Here is a 25,433-nt window from a genome sequence, read left to right as displayed (position 1 = left end):
AGTCCCCAAGTCTTAAAGTTGCCACGTTTGGAGACCTCTGCCAGGCTTGGGACTCAAGACAACCTACAAAGTTACCCCTGCATGGCCCCATGGGAGTCTGACAACCAGAGTACATTTCTTACACAGGAACAGGAAGCTCCAAGAGAGGGTATAAATAGCTCTTCCCTCATCCATGTGCTCTTTTTGCCCAGGAGCTCAAACTATGTGGTTCTTTCCACCATTAAACTATCTTTCTAAGCAGTCTCCATGTTTCCAGTGTCTTTCTTCCCACTTGGAACAGATGGACATTTCTTCCAACACCACCTTGAGTTATTAATATAATAAATGCAGGATAAAAATAAATACATGATCTAAAATTTAAGACTTGGGTTGCATTTAAACACTGACCAAACAATTTTAAATTTATAATTGCTATCTAGAAGAACTTCAGGAGAGCGATACTGGATGAAACTGATAACTTTCTCATTAGTTAGCAAATTTTAAATTATAGGTTGATGGTTACTGTTCACTCCTGACATTTGAAATAAAGTACAATTACTTTTCAGCTTCCTATATAATCTATCAATTATATTGCCACCCATCTCGCAGCTCAGGCAATTTTAGCAGTTTACATTTAAGCAAATATAGAACAGCCTTTTCTAAACCTAGATTAAATCTGTTGCCATCAAATTGGTTGTACAATAGATTTCAAAGTATTAACATCTCTCAAAAATGTCTATGTGATGGTACTAGCTTTAAAATGTTGGTCATATTTATTGCATTATAAATTTTTGTAGGATAATTGTCTGGCCTATTTTAAAATCAAGAGCAGGAAGAGAGATTTCCAAATATATTAACATTTTACACTCAGATAAAAATCCTCAAATAACAGTACTGACAGTCATATTTTTAACTATTAATAGAGGCTTTTTGTGTACAATAGTTTCAAAAAGTTCATGACAATAAATATTGCTTTCATTTTTCTTTATTATATCATTAAACAATATATTTATATCATATTGGCATGCAAATACAGCAGATTTTTGTTCCATTGCCATAGTTGTCTTATGGACTCAACCTACAATCATGGGAAAACTATCCTCAAAAGATCCTGATGACAGTATTAGAAATAATGTCAGGCTATAAAGAGCACCCATAAATACCTTCCAGGCCCTATACTATAAAGCTAGCATCTTATGATCAATAGCCTCTGCAAGATCAACAAAACCCACTGGCAATAAATTACATTTATGGCTGTGAAATATGATTTGGTAGATGAGTAGCGTGGACTCTGTAGCTACAGATAACAGGGACTTGGCTTTCCCGGAAAAGGCTCCACACATTGGCAGAATTGGCTTTCTTTCTTCTAAATCCTGTTAATTGCTTTTGTCCTTGGTTACAAACCTTTCTACATGAAGTGAGTCTGGATGAGTCATCATTTTTCACTCTGTTCAGGATTTCCAGAATTAGAATAAAATGAGGACTGAAGGGATGAGGCCATCCTTGCATGACATTCTGATCATGTTGGAAGGGTTGCCCATACATTTGTCTTCTCTCATATGAACTCTTCATGAAGTGTTGCCAGAAATAGCCCATGGGGCATTGTAGGCAGGCTGTAAAACATTTCATCTGCAATTGCAGGAAATACATATTTTAGTCAGGGAAATTCAGCCCTACCCACATAAAGAGGCTTTCCTTTATCTAAGGCCTGTCTTGCTTTCCAACACATTTCCTTTTTGTTGCCAGGCAACCATATTCTATGTGGTGAGCGCATGTTGTGTAACCTCTCCAGTTCTGCTTTTATTAGAAGAATATGCACCTTTGCCAAAAATGGATACCCCCCCCCCTTTTTTTATAGGCAAATGTACTGGAACATAACAAACCCAGAAATTCTTTTTTTAAATAGACCCTAAACATTTAAAACAACTGCTCAATAGAAATTAGTGACTGTCAGAAGATTTCTCAGTTCCTTCGTGGCCGTGTTTCATGCCCTTACTGTCTTTGAATTTCTGTCAATCCAAAAGGACATGTGTTTTTCCTATAATTTGTGCAATTTGTGAAATTAGAATAAATACGTTTAAACATTATATTAGTGTGCTTGGGCTCTACTAATTTTGTGCTTGTAAAGATATTTTCCCATTCAATATTAGATGATTGGCATGAAGGAGCAAGTGATTTATTTATTTTTTAAGAATATGAGGAAGTTCTGCAATGGAGAGGAAATTATTTCATATTAAGATTGTGTTTGTAGAACATGCTGGATTAAACTCAGTTAACAAGTACAAACTCCAACTATGTAGCTACCAATGTAGATAGATTTTAAACCAATGTTTTGATTTACCATATCATATGAAGTTAATTAAAAATGGTTACCATTTGGAGTTTCCAGCAATGACGAGTGCAAGTCTCAATTTCCAGAAACCCATGATGGTAGTCATTTGGCTTAGACAACAAGATAGCTATAATCACATGCCTACTATTCAGGGGTAGGTTTCACTTACCTTTGCTACCGGTTTACTTGCGCGCATGCCCCGTCTACGCATGCGCAGAAGCTTCTGCGCATGCACAGATCGTATTTGATGACGTCCAAGTAGGTGGGCGGAGCCTCCCACCACTGCTGCTACCGGTTCACCTGAACCAGTGCGAACCAGTAGCAACCCACCACTGCCACTACTCAAGGTTTTTAGTGTCACATTGCTAAAACTATTCATTCTAGCATGATAAACTGATATATGTTAACAAAGATGCATTGGGAAAATGAAAAACCTAGTTGTGGCAGCCTTAATCATTAGGAATTGAGAAGAAGGTAGACGACTATGACAAAGATATGCAGGAGCTGTTGGTTAGGCAAAAGGCTAAAATCTTTTAAAACCCAAAATAGTCAGACAGTATAATATTCAAAAACAGCTGAGCTATCTCCCCAAAGGTATAAGAGGAGGAAATATACCACAATATTAAATTCTAACATGCTATTATAGCCAATCTCAATGTAAAAGTAATTTTAACCTGTAGTGTGATTTCTGCTGTATTCTATCTAATAGGACTGTCACGAATCTACCTAGTTGATCTGTAGTGGATTTTGTGATCTCATAGTAAAGCCTATAAGGTGCAAAAGCTGCAGATAGTGTGTGGTGTCAATTAATTAGGTTTATATACCGATAGTGGTTGTGTGCTACATGTTGACATAATAGAAGGAAATATATCCATTGTGTCTAAGAGGGCAATTAAGTATGATGGTGTTAATACAGTGCACCATTACCAAGCTTTTTTTCTATAGAGATCTTAAGTGAAATGACAAGATGCTAGACATGCAGCTATTTATTATTGCCTTATATTGTGCTCACTTAAAGTTTACCATGTTCTGAAAAAGGAACTATGATGAAAGGCTATTTTGTACAAAAGGATATTACAGTGATGTTGCTTCTTGTGTGTGCTGGGGAGAGAGACATGATAACCACATCTCCAGTTCAGCTATTGTGTTTGACTTCCTCTGGATGATGTGGAGACATCTTCAGCATAACCTCTTTTGATAAACAGGTTGCCAGGGACAAGAGAAAAATAGCTGGTATTTTTGCAGTTTGTAAAATAATTCTTTCCATTTGCCTTCTCCTTCCTGGAACAGCGACCATACAATACTCAATATAAGCACAGAGTTAATTCCAAACCCAGTAGATTTTATTAAAAAAATCTTCAACAGCACATTTCCTATAATAATTCTCAGTTTCAGATGTATTGTATCCCTTGGGAATAAGTATGTCCCTGGAGAAGGATTTTTTTTTCAGAACACATTGGACTTAGAATAAAACTCTTTTCAGCAACTAGATTATGTTATTTTCTGTATGAAACAGGTGGTATCTCATTTTCAGGGTTGTCTCTTTAATAAATTTAGAGCAAATTAAAATTTTGAATAGATGCCAGTTACCAACGGAAAGTATTACTTTCCTTAATGGTTAGTAATCACTCCTGAAAATAACAACTGTGAACAGTGGAGAGTATTGTATTGTATGTGGTATACAATAAATAATTCTATACCATCCATCCAGTTTAGGATATTTTAAAAGCTCTTGTGGGCAATGATGGATTATTTTTGTTTCCAGTTTGAATTACATTTCTTTATATGTAACAAAACTAGCCCATTAGATGATTGACAAATAACTGATTAGATCCAACCTAGTTCCTGGCTGTTAAATTACAAATGGGAGGAGGTAGCACACTTGTTATGTGCTGATCGAATAGCCTATTAGGCAGTTTCATATTTTTATTAGCTCACCAATTAATTCCATTTGGTCATTTTCGAATAGGATTTTCCTTCTTTGAATCTCCCTCCATTCTCTTTCTCCTCTGAATGCTTCATTAACTGGCATTCTTTTAACATTTTATTTTGTGCTGCATGAACCACAAACATTTACACAAATAAGGCCTATGCTTAGACATTTATCTTAAGCCAATTGATTTCTAATTTTTGCCATTTCACTGTGCTTGTTAGATGCCAACCCTGTGTTCTGACCCAAACACGACAAACCCTCTGAAGTTAACTCAAAGATTCCTTTATTAGGAGCACTAGCAGCCCTGGCAAAAAGTTTCTCTCTCACCGCAGGCTAACAAGTCCATCCAGCACATCTGCCACATCTATTCATCTCCACCCCTTGCCTTTTATCCCCAGAGCTAGGGTGGGGCTTCGCTAGCAGAAGTGGCTCTTCCTTCCCAAGGATCGGCCCACGGATTTCCACTGTTCTGCTCTCCTCTCTGCCTTCTACGCATCCATGCGTCAGGCACTTGAGGATGTTTCTCCTCTTCCTCATCAGCCACCTCCAGACCTGGGGGCTGTTGACTCTCCATCTGAGGGCTGACGGATGGCCCAGGCTGTCGCTCTCTCTGCCAGCTCCATTCTCTCTTCCCCTTCGGAGCTCTCAGGTTGCCTTGATGCTGACTCTGACTCCCATGCCTCCTCATCTGATTCAGCTGCCTGAGGGGCCGGCAGCCAATAGGTCACAACACCCTGGTTATCAGGGTAACTTACTGAAAAAATTACATAACTTTAGATATAAAAGCTCTATCTCAAAAACTAAAACTTCTCTCAGGAACTTCTTAAAAATCCTTATCAGATATTTTGCATTGGTGAATGCTTTCTGGAATTTGTAAATATTCCTTGAAACATGTACCTTAGATCGAGTTCCCTACGGTTATGAAATAGTACAGGATTTCCTGAAGCTGGACGTCATCAATCAAATAACATACCTGATCTATAGACGGGAATTCTGAATTCTGTCTACCAGCCAATTTAAATCCATTTGTCTGCCCTTCAATCTAATTGCACACTGTTTCTTTATGGCTGGCTTCATACATTGTTATAATCAAGTTTTTCCTAACCTGGTGCCCTTCGATGTGTTGGGACCCTGGATTCTATAAATCCCAGTCATTTTACCACAATATATGAATATATGATATAGTTTAAAGTTTATGGCTGGGTGCAGTCATAAAGACTACACAGCTAAATCTGTTTTATTTCTTCTAGAGCTGCCTGAAAGTTCAGATGTCATACTTTAGTAACATGCTTCTCTGTGGGAAACACATAGAAGAAGAATGAAATCCTTAAATAGGCTTAACATCTTTTTTTAAAAAAAAACACATAATGTAAACTCCCTGCAAAAATACTCAGAAGGAAAAAAAAAAACCTGGCCTTAACCACTGTAGAATGTTGCAGCCCTGTAGAATGTTGTGTGAACTTGGTCAATTGCGGTTTTGATGACTCATCTGCAATATCACAACCAACTATGGATGTGGCCTAAATGGTGTAGAAAGAACTAGGGCAGTAAAAAAAAAGGGACAAAATATTTGAACCTTCTGCATCATCCCAAGGGCCAAACTGAGGTTTTATCAGGATCTTTGAGCAGTAATGCCTTGTGGAATGTTATGATATCCAAGGCATGTCATAGCAAAGACTAGCAAAGACAATTTAGCCTTTTCTTGCTTATTTACAAAGCTTCTTTGCAGCCCAGCAGTTTAAGAAGGAATTGCTGTAAATAGTTGATCATCAAGTACTTTATAACACACACACACACACACACACACACACACACACACACACATATATATATACCGTGTTTCTCCAAAAATAAGACCCTGTCTTATATTTTTTTGAACGCTGAAATAAGGGCTTGGCCTTATTGACATGCACTCAAAAGCCCAATTGGGCTTATTATCAGGGGATGTCTTATTTTGGGGTATGTATATATATATATTCTGAGGTTTTCGCGGGTGTTTGTATGTAGGTCTTTGGTTATTCGGGTTTTCTCCAGCGTAAAATTGGAAGTGTCTTGGCGACGTTTCGACAAAGTCTCATTCGTCGAAACGTCAACAAATGAAGATGACGAATGAGACTTCGTCGAAACGTCGCCAAGACACTTCCAATTTTACGCAGGAGAAAACCCGAATAACCAAAGACCTACACACACATACACACACGGTAGAAAATATGTGTACATTTTTTAATTCTCCAGAATTCTTCCCCAGGTGTCAAGACAAAAAAAAATTAGGTATTTGCACTGAGAGAATAGATGTTTATGAGAATTATACAAATATAGAGCTGTTTTCTCACAATGGCTGCATTCATGAGGTATGAATGTAATCTCATTTCTTCACTCATATAATACTCATTGGATTCATACATCATGTTTAGCCATAATGCAATTTGTTTCCTATTGGCTTAGCACATTGTGTCACCTTCTGCTTTCATTTGTAAATTCTACCTTATTGTATTATGCTAACCAACCGAGTTTAGTTTATTCAGTATACCATAATTAAATAATAGATACCCTCACGTCCATACTTGGTCCAGGTTTATAGATAAAAGCAATGCCATGGTGTGTTTTGTTTTGCTAACTTAAAATACGGTACTCTATAAATCCAGCCTGTGTGATAAATAAACTGTTATATTTTTGCATATTGGCAAATAAGGCAATTGCAATTTATTCCACAAAATATAGTTAAGCAGACCATAGCTTTCTGTAATGTAGTTATTGAAACCTTGTTATTGAAAGAGAGTCTTTTCTAAAGTCTTTCCAGTATCTCTAGCTGGTGACCTCCGGTGAGCAAATTCACGGAAGAGCCTCCACCAACTTCTTTATGGCTGAATGGAAAGTCCTCAAAGACTTAATAAAGCCCAAAGACCGAAAGTCTCCCAAGCCTGCTTAAGTTTATAAGCTTCTTACGTAATTAAGTCCCCAAACAGTCCCCAAACTCTTCAGCTCATTAACCCCTTTATGAGGTTTCAGATTGTTCATCAACCCCAAGCATTTATTATATGAAAACAAGATAAATAAATACTACTTTAACAGTACTACAAATAATAACATCAATTATTTGGATTGTCCCATCAATTCTTGGAAGTCAATAGTCACATTGGAGAACCCTGAATTAAGGAAGGTGAAACAATATTATTTCTTAAAGAGTGTGAATGTGATTGTGGTTGTGGTTACATTCAGCCTGTGTTTCATTGAAGGATTTTACAGCTGAAGACAGCCCACAATATTAATAAGATCTGAGACTGGAGTTTGATTTGTAATTCTACTGCTTTGTCTCCATTATTGATAGTTTCATTATGATTTTCATACTTAATATTTTTAAAAGTTTTGTAAGATTAGAATACCTTTTAACCAACTTAACCAAGATTCCCAGTATTTATTTATTAAATTTATTTGCTGCCTATCTTGCTATGGGGCTACTCTAGATGGCTTACAACAATAATTAATAATACAATAAACCAGAATTGAAAAGACAGTAACATAGCAAGTGCCTCCTCTGCAAAGAAGCTGAAGGAACAGTGGGCCACCTGTTAGGTACTGGAGCAATTGGAGCACCACTTGAATACCATTGGCATTGACAAATTCACCATGTCAATTGCAAAAAGCAGCTTTACTTTGAACAGTTTACATCCTGAGACGATATCTGTAAACATGATCCACAACAAATATCCACATCTGCCTATCCCAGGTCCTGGGAAGGACTTGATAGGCAGACAACAATGCCAAATCCAGTCTGAACATCTGGCTGAATATGTGGCGAACAATTATTATATACATAATAATTTGAACTATAAGAGGTTTATATACAATCAGGCATTGTAAATACTCTAGAGCAGGGGTGTCAAAGTCACGTTGTCACAGCATCCTCACATGACGTATTGGGATTTTTCCCCCTTTGCTAAACTGGGCATGGGTGTGGCTAGCGCATGATGGATCTGGCCTGTGGGCTGGGAGTTTGACAGCCCTGCTCTAGACTGAGCAAACTCATGGATATTTCTGTATGGAGTAAAGCAGATCAAGTAATTCATTTGGCATCTTCTTAGTTTATAGTCAACTGATTACACATTAACTATTATTACTTTGGTGTGTTCAGCTGAAATCTGTGGATATTGGTAAGATGGCATGTATCAATTTGTGCTATAAACATCTCTCTATAAATTTCTATCCTATGCCATAATATTTAATTGCATTAGTAAATGTGTGATGTGTAATCAAGGCTTTTATCTGAAAAGTGTGTAAGAATGGCAGAAACTCTCTGTGGAATAGGTATTTGTTCAAAAATTCTTTTATTGAAGCAAAGGTTAAATCATGACTATGTGCTTATATTGATATAACCAGAATATTAAAAGAATATTGACTTCCTTGTAGATTGTCCACATTTCAATCACAAGTGAAAAATCACTTAGGGGATGGCAAGTAGACAATACTGGAATCAAATGTATTTCTCTACATATGCTTGCCTCTCCCCCATTTTATTTAGTTCCTTATTGTTTTTATACACCAATTCACCGAATTATATTAGGAGTCAGTGAAGGATTACTCATCTCTAGCAGAAGGTGTGTTTACACTGAATATATCTGAAGTTTAAAACCTGTTACATAAAATAGCTAATTAGGAGGCATACCGCATGTTCATGAACTCTGAAGGTACCAGTACCATTTAAAGAAAAAAAAAGAGGTGGGCTCATTTAATATTTGATATATTGAATGTTGCATACTTTATTCAACAAATACTTTTCTAAAAGGAGATAATCTATGATTAATTGAATCTTTACTTCAACATACAATGCAAACAGAAAAATTATATCAATTCTAATAATACCACTGGAATAAAATTATTAAAAGATAGGGCTGTTAACACAATACTATAAAATTAGAACACTAAAACATTTCTATAAAAACCTTAATTATTAGAACAATACAATAGACTAAATAGGGGCCTCTGAAGGCCATCAAAAATGTAAAAAAGACAGTCTACACATATACCTTATAAAGTTGGGTGTGGGAACGTGGGTGCGCAACCACCCTGCACTACCCCCGCTTTTGGCACGCAATGGTAAAAAGGTTAGCCATCACTGTTATAGAGTCTTACTTCATTTAGTGTCTTCTATAAGTCAAGACTCAATAATGCTTAATGTTGCATTTCAAGTATGCAGATTCAGGAAACCTTTAAATTTTGTTTCCAAATTCTTGTCTCTTTCTCTATGCAAATTAAGTTTATTATTTATTATCTATATTTAAAGTGTATTTTCTGTATTTCTCATTCTTTAATCCTTTTGTTTTTATTAATAAAAATATTTTACTATTTAAGAATAGTTCCATATCCACAATAATTGTTTTTTACTCCTTGCTAGTTAAATGAGAGTTAAATTCCAGCTCATTGCTGGTTACCTTTGGTGATATCCTGAACCACAAACTAGGCAGCCACATGTTATATGATATAGCCTTAATCTGTTTTACATGTACTAGAAAAAAAGCTGTTTCCTCTGCTTATTTGCACAATGAGCACTTTGAATCATTTGATAATTTTTGAATTCTGGCCATGATTACATTAGTTTGGATACCTTGCTCTTTTGCAGCCAAAATCAAACCTTCAATTTATTTTTTTAATGTTTAATATTCCAGTTGTAAACTATTGTAAGCTTTAATCTTTATCTCCCAGTTGTTTGTAGAAACTGACCATGTCATAATTTTATTTAATAGCATTTGTTTTTATTACAGCATTTTGATATTTATTTTTTGTTTCCTGTACATTTATGTGAACAATGTACATTACAGCTACATTAAGTACCTGCACCTAAAAAAATCCAATTTTTAACTGCATCAATGCATACTTTTCTTCTTTGACAGTTCGACCTAAAGTGAATCTCTGCCTTCATTTCTGTGAGGTATGTATAATCTATCAATATCGGTACAGGGATGTAATACATATTGAATAATGATCATTTTTCTCTTTTTTTGGTGCAAACTCTTCATTTCAGCTTGTGTTCAGTTAATCATTACAACACATATGGCCTAGGATGGTGTTGATGGCTTTAATGATGTTTCTCCTATTCAGTTTTGTCTTTAGCACTTTTCTCACTCTTTGGATGTATTCTTTACTAATCATTTTTTGACTTGTCCATTCTTGATGTTATCCAACTGCAAGATGCCAAAATACTTGTAGGTTTCATCCTGTTGGTTCCTGATGGTTTGGTCATTTGGCATATCAATCCCATTACTGTTTGCAATTTTATCCTGCTTTATTGCTACTGTAATATCGTATCGTATCGTATCGTATCGTATCATCATATTGTATCGTATCATAAATATCAGAGTTGGAAGGGACCTTGGAGGTCTTCTAGTTCAATCTCCTATTTAGGCAGGAAACCCTACACCACTTTAGACAAATGGTTATCCAACATCTTCTTTAAAACTTCCAGTGTTGGGAGCATTCACAACTTCTGGAGGCAAGTTGTTCCACTGGTTAATTGTTCTAACTGTCGGGAAAGGTCTAAGTTGCTTCTCTCCTTGATTAGTTTCCACCCATTGCTTCTTGTCCTGCCCTCAAGTGCTTTGGAGAATAGCTTTGCTCCCTCTTGTTTGTGGCAGCCCCTGAGATATTGGAACACTGCTATCATGTCTCCCCTAGTCCCTCTTTTCATTAAACTAGACATACCCAGTTCCTGTAACCGTTCTTCATATGTTTTAGCCTCCAGTCTCCTAATCATCTTTGTTGCTCTTCTCTGCACTCTTTCTAGAGTCTCAACATCTTTTTTACATCGTATCGACCAAAACTGAATGCAGTATTCCAAGTGTGGCCTTACCAAGGCATTATAAAGTGGCATTATAAAGTGGTATTAAGTGGTACTTCACATGATCTGGATTTTATCCCTCTGTTTATGCAGCCTAGAACTGTGTTGGCTTTTTTGCAGCTGCTGCACACTGCTGGCTCATATGTAAATGGTTATCTGTTTATTTTAAATAAATAAATAAAATTTATTTATTTGATTTGTATATTGTAGCTGCCCATCTCCCAAATGTGACCCTGGGTTGTTTATTGTTTGAAAGACTAATTGTCTGATATAGTAATACTTCATTTCTATCACTTAGAAGAGGCATCAGCCTTCACTGATACCTATTCTAAGCTCCCATAACAATGTTTAACAGTAATTTATTATTTTTTTCCTTTTGTTCATATTGAAAAATTTTCAGAAAGATTTCTATGGTTTGATTCCTTTATTTTTGTGCAAGTGTATTTTTTCTTTATGTGTAGTGTAACACTTACATTCTTTCTATTTGATATTTTCCTTTTGAACAAATTGTAGAATCCCAATGCTCTGTGCCAATCATAGTATCATCCATCAACTTTCAGTGATGTCTGTTATATTGTATTTGTCTTCTTCAATTAGAATGTAGTTTTCCCTGTTTGCTTCCCATACTGTCTATGGGAAGAGCACAGAGCTCAGATAGAAATATCTGGTTTTGAGCAGAGCCACCTGCTGACATCTTTTTTATAGAGATTTACAAAACTCTGGATCCCCACAGTGATGTCTTACTTCCCGTTTTGTGTTTTGCTCTTTAGGACCCAGTCCTTGGCTATTGGTCCTGGATGGGGTTACAATGCCCCAAAAAGACCTAGTACACCACCTGAGTATTTTCCTGGACTCACAACTCTTTCTCAAGGAGAAGATGGCAGGCATGGCTAGGAGGTCCTTTGCTCAACTTAATGTTGTGTGCCAGTTACATCCTTTTCTGGATTGAGAAGCCCTTCTTTCAGTCACTCATGCACTGTTTATCTTCCGTATGGACTACTGCAACGTGCTCTACATAGGGCTACTCTTAAAAAGTATCTGGAAGCTACAAGTGGTGCAGAATGCAATGGCATAAGCATTTTGGGTACTTCTGGAGTTTGCATGTAACACCCCTACTATACAAGCTGTATTGAGTACCAGTTTTCTTCCAAGTCCAATTCAGGTTGTTGGATATCAGCTTTAAAGCTCTTTAGGGCACGGGACCAAGTTACCTGAACAACCATCTCATCCCAATTTCATCTATCCATCTCACTTAGTCAGGCAAGGAGATATACTGCAGATCCCATTAATCAAAGAATTTCAACTGCCAGGATCCAGGAAGAGACCCTTCTTTGCCGTTGCCTCTGCCTTTTAGAACATCTTACCCCTAGACGTGAAGAGTGTTAAAACCTATCTCTGCCAATTGGCTTGGGGGTAAAAAGTTATATGTGGTCATGGGGTAGTTGGTGATTTGAGAGCACTCTGTCCACATTTTAAAATCTGTAATATTTTAATTTTGACTGGTTCTTAACTCCATTTTATTTGTTGTTTTTAATTTTTTTATTATAAACCACCCAGACTCACTTAGGTGAGATGGGCGGTGTAGAAATGTGAATAAATAACATAATTGGTATTGGGCTTTTGCCACCAATTCTTTTAGTAATTTAATACCCTCCTAATGAAACTATCAAAGCACCTATGAACCATTTCCTTCCCAGTGTTTGTTAACATATATCCTGTGTTTTCCCAAGAGTTCTTCACTAAGATAACATATGTCAGTCAGAATACACACTCTTTTTTGGCAATATTATCTTTGTAGCCAGTGGTTAATTTTCAGAATCTGTTGTTCTTTTTGTACCAAGTCAGTTCTAAATATATATTAAAAAAACTATATGCTCATGGTTTATTTTTTTATTTGTAAACCACGTTGACCTGTATGCTACATTAATCATTAAAATAAATCAAGGACATTTTCTTCATCTTCCTGCCCAAGAGCATGTAGAGATTAGAAGTTTTTGATAACTGAGGTCAAAACTTTCTCCACACATTATCTTGTCCTCAGCTCCATGACTTCTTAGAGACACTCTGGGATTTTCACATATATAAATCTATTATATATGTCCAAAAGCTATGCAAATTAGCTCTTTCAAAAAAAAGAGCCATAATGAATCAATGGAATGTACGTATCATTTACTTAACTGTTGTTGTTAATTAATTATGGTATTAAATTCTGATATGAATTAGGTTAAATTATACTAAGCCTAGGTATTTGGAATTCAAAATGTACAGCATATTTTTGTTTCTCTGAAAGGTTACATGTGTGTAAATTAATGCAAATAAGGAAGCAACTACTGAAAAAAGCATGGCAGATAAAAGTAAACCTGATTACTTTTTGACACAGATTGAACAAGATCTATGTCAGAAATTTAAAAAAAAATTAAGAGAGATTCTATGGGTTGGAACATCAAATAAAAGTCGCATTGTCTGCTTGTAGATTTTTTAAAAATACCCTTTGCTTCTCTGTTTTGAACAGAGTCCCAGTGATAACACTGTGGTCTCTTGTTTAAAATGAGAAGTGAAGCTGGAAGACACAATGAAAGGCAATCAGTCTTCAACGGAGCTTCAACACTCTGGACCTGGAACAAAATGTCCTAATACATCTCAAAACAAACCAGCCTCGTTTCTATAAACACGGACTGGTTGTAACAGGTGAGATTTCTCTCCAGTTAAGTGAATGCTTTATTAACTAAAAACAAGGAAGCAACAGCATTTGGATTAGCATCAAAGAAGCAACATTAGTGGCTTTTAAGATTTGTATTGTAAACATGAGTTTTTATAAAAACTGCAGGCATTAATGCCCTTTGATTACAGACCTGTCACATTTTTGAAGGACATGAGAGCTAGGAGAAAAATGAAAAGCAAATACAAATATTCTGAGATTAAACAAATCTGTTAGAAAAATAATGTATGGATGTCTGTCATTTCTCCCATAATCAACCAACTCTTAATCTGTTTTGGGAGAGGAGGACAAAAGAGTTTTAAGAGCTGAACTTGAGGATATCTATCTAGCTTACTGCTGATAGTTGTTATGTTGTTTAATTATGTTTCCCTCCCTCCCCCAAAAAAAATCTGTAATAAAACTAATTTATAAAAGAGTGGTTTCTTGAACCTCTGCCTGTTGAGTTTGAATAAGGGTCTGGATGAAGCCTGACAAGAGATTGGAACTAGATTCCTTGAACTCTTGTTTTTGAAACAAAACATTTACTTTTCTGGAGAACTAGATGGCATTAACAGAAATGATTATGATTTATTAATTGGATTTTTACCTTGCCCTTCTACCAAAAATGAGTATCAAGTTGTTAATTACAGCAAAATTCAACTAAGATCTACAACCAGTTTAGATATGTTTGGCTCTTTCAGAGAGGGAAGAAATCAAGTGATATAGTGCTTCGACTATAAGATTCGACTTTTCTTTCTGGCCTCATTCATCCACGTTCACTGCTTGACCTTTGATTATTCACTGTCTCTCACCTGAGCTACCTCACTGAAAACTGGAGGACAAAAAGCTATATACATCTAAAGGAAAGGTAAAGAATTAATCAATTAATCAACCAATCACTTAAGTCATATGAATGCTTAAACTAAGAATTAATCAGTTATTTTTCCCCTACCTTTTCAAGATCTTCTATTTTTATATCATGGCAGGATCTAGCATGTCTTTGACTAATCTGTCAAAGATTACTAATCTTTGTAGGCTTTTGACAGAATCTACAATAACTAATCTTATAAGCCTTTCTGGCAGCCATTTTCAGTGAAAAAGTGAGGTAGGAATGCTTTGTGTGTGTGTGTGTGTGTGTATACATATATACACATACACACACAGTGTGTGTGTGTGTATTTTTCAGTCAGTTAATCCTGTTCATATTGCAGTAGAGCTTATTCTACTACAGTGTAACTTTTTTGATCTGAAATATGTTAATTAATCAGTTCAGACAAAAACAATTTTAATAGTCTGTCAAATTTGACTGAAAACAGAGATGAAGTTCTTTTAAAAGTTTGAGTTATGCTTAATTCAATAAACAAACAGCTAGAATGCAGAAGCACAGGAGAAAACATTTTTTTTTCTTTTTTTAAAAAAGCAATTACCATTCTTGTTAATTTCCTTCAGAAATCTTGGCCACAATATTTTTTAAAAAATCCAACCTAGGATGTTTCTAACAGAATAACAAGGTTAGAAGGGACCTTGAAAGTCTTCTAGTCCAACCTCCTGCTCCAGCAGAAAATCCTACATCATTTTGGACAAATGATTGTCCAATCTCTTCTTAATAACTTCCAGTGTTGAAGCATCCATAACTTCTGGAAGCAAGCTATTTCACTGATGAATTGTTTTAACTGTCAGGAAATTTCTCCTTAGTTCTAGGTTGCTTCTCTCCTTGAATAGTTTCCATCTATTGCTTTGAAGAATAGGTTGACCCCCTCTTCTCTGTGGCAGTGTCTTAGATATTGGAACACTGCTATCACTGCTACCTTTAGTGTTTCTTTTCATTAAACTAGACATACCCCATTCCTGCAATTGTTCTTCATATATTTTAGTTTTAAATGTGAGCTGAGACCACGTCAATCTGTTATGAACAGTTAAATACCCATTAAGACTTCAATTTATTTAATCTGCAAGAAAATACATTCAGCAAGGAATTTCTTGTTCAGCATTGCAAATGGAAATTTATAAATAAATCCATTGAGAACACTTATTTAAATAGCACTAAGACTGTAGCTGCACATGGCCCTTTTGGCTAGAAAATCAGATTTGGAAGGTTGAAGAAAGGTAATTGTTATGATTGTTATTATTTGGCTTTGTGCAAACCCTTAGTGTAACTGCATATTAACTAAAGGAGAATTAAAATATAAACAGAATTTTAAAAGCCTTTTTAAAGAATGATAAAATACTGTCAAAAAGCAATATTCCAATATCTGTAATATCAAATTAAACATACAGAGTTGTCATTGGAGACTGTAATTATCTGTGGTAACACAAAGCAATGCAAATAAGAAAAGGCCACATCCAGAACAGAAAGTGGAGTTAAGTAACTGATAAGTGGCTATTTATAAAATCTTTTTTAAACCATAGCTGTTGTGGCCCGCCAGCAGCCTGTGCAGCTGATAGCTGATTCCAACAGCGAGGAGGCTGGTGTCGTGATTCGCCAGCAGCCTGTGCAGCTGGCACCCGAGTCAGACAAAGAGGAGGCTGGAAAAGATTTGGTATCAGAGGCGGGGATTCAGCCAGGGCCTTCAGAACCTCCAGAAGCTCCCATAAGTGAAGAGGAAGAAGAGGAGGAGCCTCTTCTCAATGCACGGGCGCGCAGAGCTGCCAAAAGGCAGGAATGGCTCCTCAGGAGGAGGTCTCCTTGAGAGTAAGGCTCGGGGCTAATTGGCCACTCCCCTAGCCTATTTAAGGAATGACGACGACTGAGGCAATTTGCAGAAAACAACTTCGTTCATATTCCTTCGCGTATTGACTCCAGAAACATCTGATCGGCTCTTGCTTCTCTAGTCATTTTTCCTGCAAATTGCTTCTGGGCATTCTGCCAACCATAGTAAACTTACAGTTATCTGAAAGACTGTGCCTCAGAATTTAGTTATTATTCCTTGGACTCTTGTCGGCTGTTAATGAAGTTAAATTAACAGCCCTTGTTCAGAAAAGACTGATTTAAACTGCTTGTGTTTGAACAACTACTAAGAAAGCTCATTAGTAGTCCTTAATTAGTAAACTAAGGTTTGTACGGACTTTGAGTGTGCTGCATTCTTTATAGTCCGTAGCTGGGGCAGAACACTAGCCTACAACTTTTCAAACTAGAACCCCAGAGAAGGACATACACATTCACTATTCTTAAATTATTAAGTGTTATTAATTGTTACTCTTATTAAGACTGAAGTCAGGAATACTATATTTACATATATTAACTTTTCACCAAGAGCCAAAGCAGCATACATTATTCTTTCCTTCTATCCATCTCCTTTATCCTTACAATAATCCTATGAGATAAAACAACCTCAACTTTTCCCACTAATTAAACCAGGGGTGAAATGCTCCTGGTTCGGACTGGATCGCCGGATCTGGTAGCGATGGCAGTGGGTGGTTCAGAGAACCGGTAGCAAAAATCCCTGCCCCTCCCCCACCATGCCCAGCTGAGCCGCACGATCATCAGAGGCTTTTTTTTTTTACTTTTAAAAGCATTTTTTCTACATCCTCTTCCGATGAAAAAATGCTTTTAAAAGTAAAAAAAAAAAAAAGCCTCTGATGATCGCACGGCTCAGCTGGGATCATCAGAGGCTTTTCAAAGCATTTTTTTCTGCAACCTCTTGGTTGAAGAGGTGTTAAAAAAATACTTTGAAAAGTCTCTGACGATCCCAACTGAGTTCCTGATTGGCAAAGAGGGTTTTCAAAGCATTCGAAAAAATGCTTTGAAAAGTTTTTTTTTAAAGTTGGCCACGCCCACCCAGTTACATTATCTTCCCCCACCAAGCCACGCCCACAGAACCGGTAGTAACAGATTTTACATTTCACCCCTGAATTAAACCATCTTATTAAACAACTATAGGGATATAATGGTTAGAGGCCATAGAGTTTAGCGCATGGCGATTGTGTGGACATATGCTTACCTCATCCCTGTAAAAAAACCTGTGTTTTTCTAAAGACATACTAGCAATTTCTTTGATTCTATTTATCTGGCTTATCCATTCCTGTCTTCTGCTGTTCAGTCTTGCCAAGCATAATATTTTTTCTAGGCCATTACCTGCTCATATCACATGCCCAAGGTATGCTTGCTGATCTTTGCCTCAAGGAGCAATCAGTTTTTATTTGTTCCAGTACTTATGGGTTCTTCTTGCAATCCTTGTTAGTCTTAACAACTACTTCTAGAATCATAATTAGTACACAAGTATCTTTTTTCATTCTTTGTCAGTGTCCTTTTTTCATATTGTGCATTACTTCTGGCAAGACCACCGTTTTAAATATTATATTCTTTGTAGTCAGTGAAATGTTCATATTCTTCATGATCTGGTTTGTCTTTCTTGCTGGAATTAATCTTTTATTTACTTCTCTAGTACCTGTCTCTCTTTATTCTTGAGTCCTAGAAAACCAAGCTATCTACCTGGTACATCCCCATCAACTATTGAATTTACCAAGCATGCAAGCTTAAACTATCTTAGTCTTCACAATATTTAATAATAATCAGATTTCTCACTTCCTATTTTTACTTCCATAGTGAGCTCTTCTTAATTTTCCCTACTTTAATAAAGTAGTATCATCTGCATATCTCAGTTTGTTAGTGTTTTAATCTCCAGTTTTGAGTCCAATTATTTCATCCTATCCTGCCATTCTATATTCCCTATAGAAATCAAAGAGGACAATATGTATCTTTGCTGTACTTCCTTTCCTATTTTGAATTTTGTTTTTCCAAATTCACAAGTTAAGGAAACAAATTGAGGAATCCCTCAGCTTTGTTTGCCCTCTTCCAAACATCACCTGCCAAGAAAAAAGCAACCCCTAATTATTCTCCCTAATGTACGGTGGGGCAAATCTGGATAAACAGGATGGGAAAAAATTAAATTAAGTAAATTAAATAGAACAATCATTAAAAACTCTGGGAATCCTTTAAGAATCAGGCTGATTTTCCTCATTAAATGTCCTGAGAACTCCTCATGAAATCCTAGATCCAGAAAGAAAGGTATGGTCTCATCGGAAGAAATGCTGCCCCATGGACAAAAAAAGCTGCCATTCCTGACTTGATATAATTAATTAACCCAACCATTATGTGTCAAACACTTTTGAGATGCAACCTTAAGAGGTTTTACTTAAATACTATAAACTGCATCAAGCAAGGTTTTTTTTCCCCCTCACATGGCACTGGACTGCACTCAGGGAAAGAATTATATAAACAATTAGATTGCTGTGTCTGATGTTGAGCTCTGGTGGTGCAGTGATTAGAATTCATTACTGCAGGCCAATTCTACCCACAACCTGAAGTTTGATCCTGACAGGGCTCGAGGTTGACTCAGCCTTCCATCCTTCCGAAGTTGGTAAAATGAGGACCCAGAACTGTTGGGGGCATATATACAGTAGTATACAAGTCTGAATGCTATTAGGTTTCAGTTTCATATTTACTCTATTTTCTTTGAGACAAAAAGTAGAGAGAGAGAGGTGGATTGTGCCTGTTAAAAACAATCTCTAGGACAGAAAGCCAATCCAACATATCAAGCAAGGATAGAGAAAAAACAACAACAGTATGTTGTGAAAGCTCTCCTTTAGGACAGTAACTGATCGATTTCACAAGGCACACTAATTTTGGTTTAATGGTTCTCCTTTAAAAAACCACAAAGTATATACCAATTTCTATCAACAATTGTGCTTATAACACTCATATGAAATTGTACTTATTGTAGATCCTCTATTTGCTAAACCATTTGGGGTTAACTATCACAAAGGAAATGCTAAAAATAAATAAATAGATGACAAAGCTAGAGAAAGTTGATCTGGCCTATTTTGGTTATTATTATGTAATGACAAAATGTTCTTACTATATTTACCAGAGAGATATTAAAGCCAGCCTTAATTAAAACTTTCTTTTTTCTTTTTTGCTATAACCCACATTCTATAAAAAGAACCGTTAAAAGGAATTTGCCACCTGAGTTATCAGAGCAATTGCAATTGCATTTTCAAAGCAATAAATTCAGAGTTTAAAAATTACAATTTTATTGATGGTATTTTTAAAAATGGTAATTGTTAAATGATATAAATGCTTCATCAGATTGGATTTGTACAAAGATATCTTTTATTCCTGTAAAATGGCAGTACATCAAATTATTAGGATTTATAATCTATAGATTTAAGGGAAGAGAATTGGTTAAATATTAATGATTTTAGAATAGAAAAAAATCCAACATTGGTCTTTTAAACAATCCATTCCCTGGCAATATTTATTCAATGGCAGAATCACATGAAATACAAATGACAACAGGTGAAGGCAGCAAAGCCAAGATTACAGATCAAAATGCAAACTGAAGAGATTATTGGAGAGGATTAACTAAGCAAGGCTGTACTTAACTGAGCAATTCTATACTCTAATTATATTGGATGGAAGCAGAGTGATATACTCCCACTCTGCTAGCAGAATTGCCATAGTATCTTCTACCTATTCATTCTGCAGGAGGGTAGGAAATGTACAGTACAGAAAAGATGGCATTAAAATAATAGAAATACATTAAACTAAGCACCATAATTACAGTGCTCGTGTCATGGTTCCAGCACTCCATCTCACCCCATATGTGGGAGTTAAATTGGGTGCTAGAGCATCTCAGGGTAGAAATGTCAACCGTGCAAACCTCTAAAACTCAAAAACACCTACCATCGTCATTGTCATCATCATCATCATCATCATCATCATCATCTAATATTGGAGAAAGAAGGATTGGCTCTAAACCCCTGGATCCGAGGATAAATTTCAGTCTCACATTGAGAAAAGGCAATCAAGGCAATGAAACCTAAAGAGGTTTCATTTCAATATGCATTAGACTCAAATTTATTATCCATTTCCTCCCCCAAGGAACTTGACACGATCTGTATATCATAATGCAACTAAAGAATTCAGACCATTAGTCCAATTGGGATAGGAAGTTATGACCTAAGGATAGCTCCAGAGAAAGGTTTGGCATGGAGGAATATTGGTTTTTTTTTTTTTAGGATCTGTTTATCCCATGTTCTGTCTCCCCAAAACTTTGCCTCATGTTGTCAGTTTTGTGGCATAGCTGTTCTGTCCCCAACCACACGCACACACACCAACAGACGTTCAAGAGTTAAAGACCAAACCAGCCGGCAAAATCCTTTTCCTTATGATAACGGAACTTGGCAACAACCTAGTGGCTGCCTGCCAAGAGTTTATTATTTACGAAGAGGAGAGATAACTTCTCCCCACTCCTGGTACATCAAAAGAAACAGCTCAATAATTACGGAGTCAATCAAGTCTAGAGATAATCCAGCTAAGTCTATAGCAAAAAGTCCGGCAATGCAGAATGGCGTGGAAGCTTTCAGCTTTGTTCGTCACAAGGTTTGACTGGCTGACTCCCTTTTATATCCTGTGGGGTGTGGTCCAGTGACTCAGCCTAATCTCGGGCACGCCTTTTCTTCTGTTGCGCGCGCTTATCTCTGCGACGCTGGCGTGGATCCAGCCAAGACTAATTACCCTCATCACTGTCCATCTGTGGCTGCGTGGACGTGCTTGGCCCTGGCCCTATCTCTTGCCCTTCGGTGGACACCGAAGGCATTGCCAGAGAGGAGGGTCTTGGAGAGGGAGGCTTTGCCCACTCCTCTCCTTCACTCTCGGAGTCCTCTCCTGCCGATGACACAGGCTCAGGTAACGGAGCCACAACACATAGCTATGCAAATAGAGCTGATCTGTTTTTTTGACTTGACTCCTGTAGCTTACCTACTTGAGGCAAGCTGTGATATTTGATAGCATACACGATAGATTATGAGACCTGATTTACACACGTTGCTGGGAAAATTTACTTAGTGGGAATTCTGGGCAGCCAGTCTACGATTTAATCAAAGCATATTGTTGTGCTTTACAATGCAGCATTAACATTTCATCTGCTTTTTGGGAGCTAGATTGATGTGCCAACACTACTCAGATAACTGCTAGTGGTATAGTTGAAATGATGCCCTAGCCATGCAGGAATGCTATTTCTCATGCGTTTACCTCCATTCCTAGCATCCCTTGTTAAAAGACAGGGGAAATGACAGATTTAAAATTTACAAATCAACAAATATTGAATGTGTGTTACAGTATTGATATTATATATTAGGCAATTTATTGTTGATGGATGTGGGCTTGACTCCCATTCAGGTTGATTAGCTTTGCTAAGTTTTAATAATCCTTTTAAAATACTCATATTTTATAAGCTTTTGTTTGCAGATAAAGTCTTATTTAATACATATAATACAATTTAAAAATAAGTGATGAACTAAAGGCAAAAGAAATAGGGATTTTAAAAAATAGATTCCTCAGATATGTTTGCTTCCCCCCCTATACATTGCATCTATACACTCTGTACTCTTTGACTTTTATGAATTAGTTCTCAGAAATAATACAAATTTCGCTAACAGTACGTGGAGTGCCACTCCTGTGTTAAGATAAAGAAAGAGCAAAACCATCTGTTTCAGATCCATAATACCTATCTGCATTTAATATCTGCATTGTGTTAGAACTGATCTTTCTTTACATTGAAGAAACAAAGTATCAATATAAAACATAACAAAATTACAATACAGTATTCAAAAGAAAATCTAAACCAGGCCAAAACCAACAGCAAATGAAAAAAACAATAGAAAGCCAATCTAGGATATTCTAAAAATAAACACAATCATTATTTAAAACTTAAAAAAAAAACTTACTTTCACCATGCGCATTTCCAAACATATTTTCTCAAAAGGATTGTGTTGTTTGGTTTGTGTTTATCTATCTATCTATCTATCTATCTATCTATCTATCTATCTATCTATCTATCTATCTATCACATTCTTTGAACCATCAGATAAACTGGAACTTTTGATAAATATAAAGAACAGCAGACAGTTACAATCTGATTTATACAGACTGTATGCTGAAATACAGATCACAACAGTGATTACAGTTGAAGCTGACTGCATTCAGACAAGTAGCACACAGGACAACGGCTTCTAGAGCTTTTGGCCAGACTGTTGAAGGCCTTGTCAGATATATAGGGAAGATATTTATGGAGACCTTGGTATGTAATACTTTTTATTAAGTGAAATGGGCTTTGTTTTAAATTACTCTATAGCTCTGATTAGCATTATGGCTCTGGATGATATTGCACATAGACAAAAAAATTGAATTGTTTTGAACCATTATTTTGTATTATTAGATTTTTATCCCACACTTGTCTGTTTACTTAGCTAGCTAGCTAAAGGTGGCAAACGTTCCTAATTCTTCCACTTCCTATTCTCCCCACAACAATTCAGGAAGTGGATTGGGTTGAAAAAAAGAGTGGCTCACCCAAAGCTCCCTGGTCAGCTTTCATGCATAAGGGAAACCTAGAACACATAAGTCTCCTGACTTTTAGGCTATTCCCTTAACTACTACATCAAACTGGATTCATTGAAGTAAATATAAGCCCATCCAATTTAAAATTTAAAAGTAAAGCATATACATTGAAAAGATTGAAATATATTAAAACATATAAACTAATAGCCATGATACTTGATTGGTATTATAAAATGGCAATTGCCATGATTAATCAAAATGTTTTGGTAGGGGTCTGAATTTGAACAAGCTGGATAACTATTTATCTTGCAGAAGTGAGAAACTGCTCTCTTTCACTCTCCCCCTCTCTCTCCCTCCCTCCTCCGTCTCTCTCTGTGTGTCCAACTCCCTCCCCCCTTGAATTCTACTGACCCTTATCTAATGCCTAGCAGGTGCTAACTATCAGTTCAGAATATTCCCGTGCACAGGTGTGAGTAGCATTATTACATCAGTTTAATTGTGGACCTGATCTTTCCCATCTGACAAATCCTTAGTTCTCCTATGTCTTTTTAGTGGGGGGCAAGGGGAGGGGAACCACAGCTGTATCCACAGTTTAGCTCTGCAAGAACTGCTATCCCATCCCATCCATGTTGGAAGCACCAAGGTGTTTCTGGGGTGAAAGGATTAGCTGGTTACATCCCCATTGGCCAGGGGATGCTCGGTTGGGGGCTCATTTCATATCCCCATTTATATGCTCACTGAAGTGGTACCTATTTATCTACTTGAGTTTGCATGCTTTCGAAGTGCTAGATGGGCAGGAGCTGGAGAGAATGACGGGAGCTCACTCTGTCACACAGCAGCACTTGGATCTCAAATACAGGCTCACACGTTGTCAACCCAGCATTTTAATCACATGACCCCCTGCTCCTTTTAAGAACTGCTATGAGCTGGTGTCAGTGTTGAATCTCACAGGCTTGAGAAATCACCAGGCAGAAATGTTAGATACATACCCATTAAATAGAGCAGGGAAACTCACATGACAAAGACAGTCTGAATGTCACCAGTAAATTAAGAGGAAAACAATGAAAGGAAAACATTAAGATTAATGGCAATCAAGTTTGAGATATTTAGTGAATCTACACAATTTTCAGACTAAATTCCTTGACAAGATGGCACTGATCTTTACTATAGTCCTTTCTTCAAAATGAAATTTGAGGATTTTGCATGAAAATGCTAGTAAAATAAATGAATTGAATACAGCCTTTTCAGTTTCGGAAAGTTACATTAAGAAGTGTTCCATTAGTGCAACTTCATTGTGATAAATTGAATAACAGGATACCCTGATTGTGTGTTAATGGATATAGCTCAAGTTAGAATCTAAATTAGATTAAATACTGTATATACAGCAAGATATACTTTCTAAATTCACAATATATTTTATTGTCTCTGCAGGAATGTTAGCTTTCACTTGCTGCAAACAATATTGATATTGATTCTATCTTCCACAGGAGTTGAGATTATATCTTCCAATTCTCAACCAAGATGCGGAGGAGCAGAGTGGAACCATCCCATCACTTAGGATGCTGAATGGGGTGTGGGATTAGATCTCAATAAATAAATGCCAGTACAGCTTGCCAGAAATAAACCACTGCAAGCTACAAAGACATCGTGCACACATGGTGATATCATCACACAAATGCCACCAAGGATACATCTTAATATCTGATACAAATACGTATGACATTTGCATGATTATGTCAACGTTGGTTTATTTATTTTATAGGGCTTTTAAAGGCCACTGCAAAAGCCAATTCCAAGATGCCTACACCTTCCCAAATCTGTAAATCGGAATTAAAAACGGAGAAATATTCACATACATTATTTAAGTTTTGTCATTTAATCCCCTTGGCGGACACCTACGGTTGCATAACACTCTGTAAATGGGCTCTTTGCCCATTTACAGATACGGCCCAGCCTTACCCCTTTTCTTGCTTCTTCTTTTTTTTTTACTTCGAGTTTTTGGAAGCAGAGAAATCCGGCGAAGTCAGAGGCAGAGGCAACCCTGGCAGAGTTCACACCGGGCATTTTGTAACCAGCTTTCAGCGAACCGTGGTTTACTCAAATAACCCCCAAGGCAATCATTCTCTCAATCTCAAGAGTATTTCTCAATCTCAGAGCCTTTGAACTGCGTGGAGGTCAACTCAGTCCAAATCAGGGGTCCTTGGCAACTTTACGACTTGTGGACTTCAACTCCCAGAATTCCTCAGCCAGCATGCGCTGGCTGAGGAATTCTGGGAGTTGAAGTCCACAAGTCGTAAAGTTCCCAAGGTTGGAGATCCC

The 25,433-nt window shown here is 36.7% G+C and overlaps 1 long non-coding RNA gene across 1 annotated transcript; it reads right to left on the bottom strand.

The window, feature by feature from the left end:
* Window positions 1–948: 948 nt before the first annotated feature.
* On the bottom strand, window positions 949–25,344 carry LOC148116907 (uncharacterized). The gene is made up of 2 exons (XR_015731531.1): window positions 25,074–25,344; window positions 949–1,608 (listed from the first exon to the last, which is right to left on the bottom strand). It is a non-coding gene; the product is annotated as an uncharacterized LOC148116907 (long non-coding RNA).
* Window positions 25,345–25,433: the final 89 nt, after the last annotated feature.

The sequence above is a fragment of the Pantherophis guttatus genome, chromosome 1 (genome assembly GCF_059756535.1).
Source record: "Pantherophis guttatus breed Tessera chromosome 1, ASM5975653v1, whole genome shotgun sequence".
Lineage (NCBI taxonomy): Eukaryota > Metazoa > Chordata > Lepidosauria > Squamata > Colubridae > Pantherophis > Pantherophis guttatus.
The sequence above is the reverse complement of the archived record's forward strand: the minus strand, read 5'-3'. Positions and strand labels throughout refer to the sequence as shown.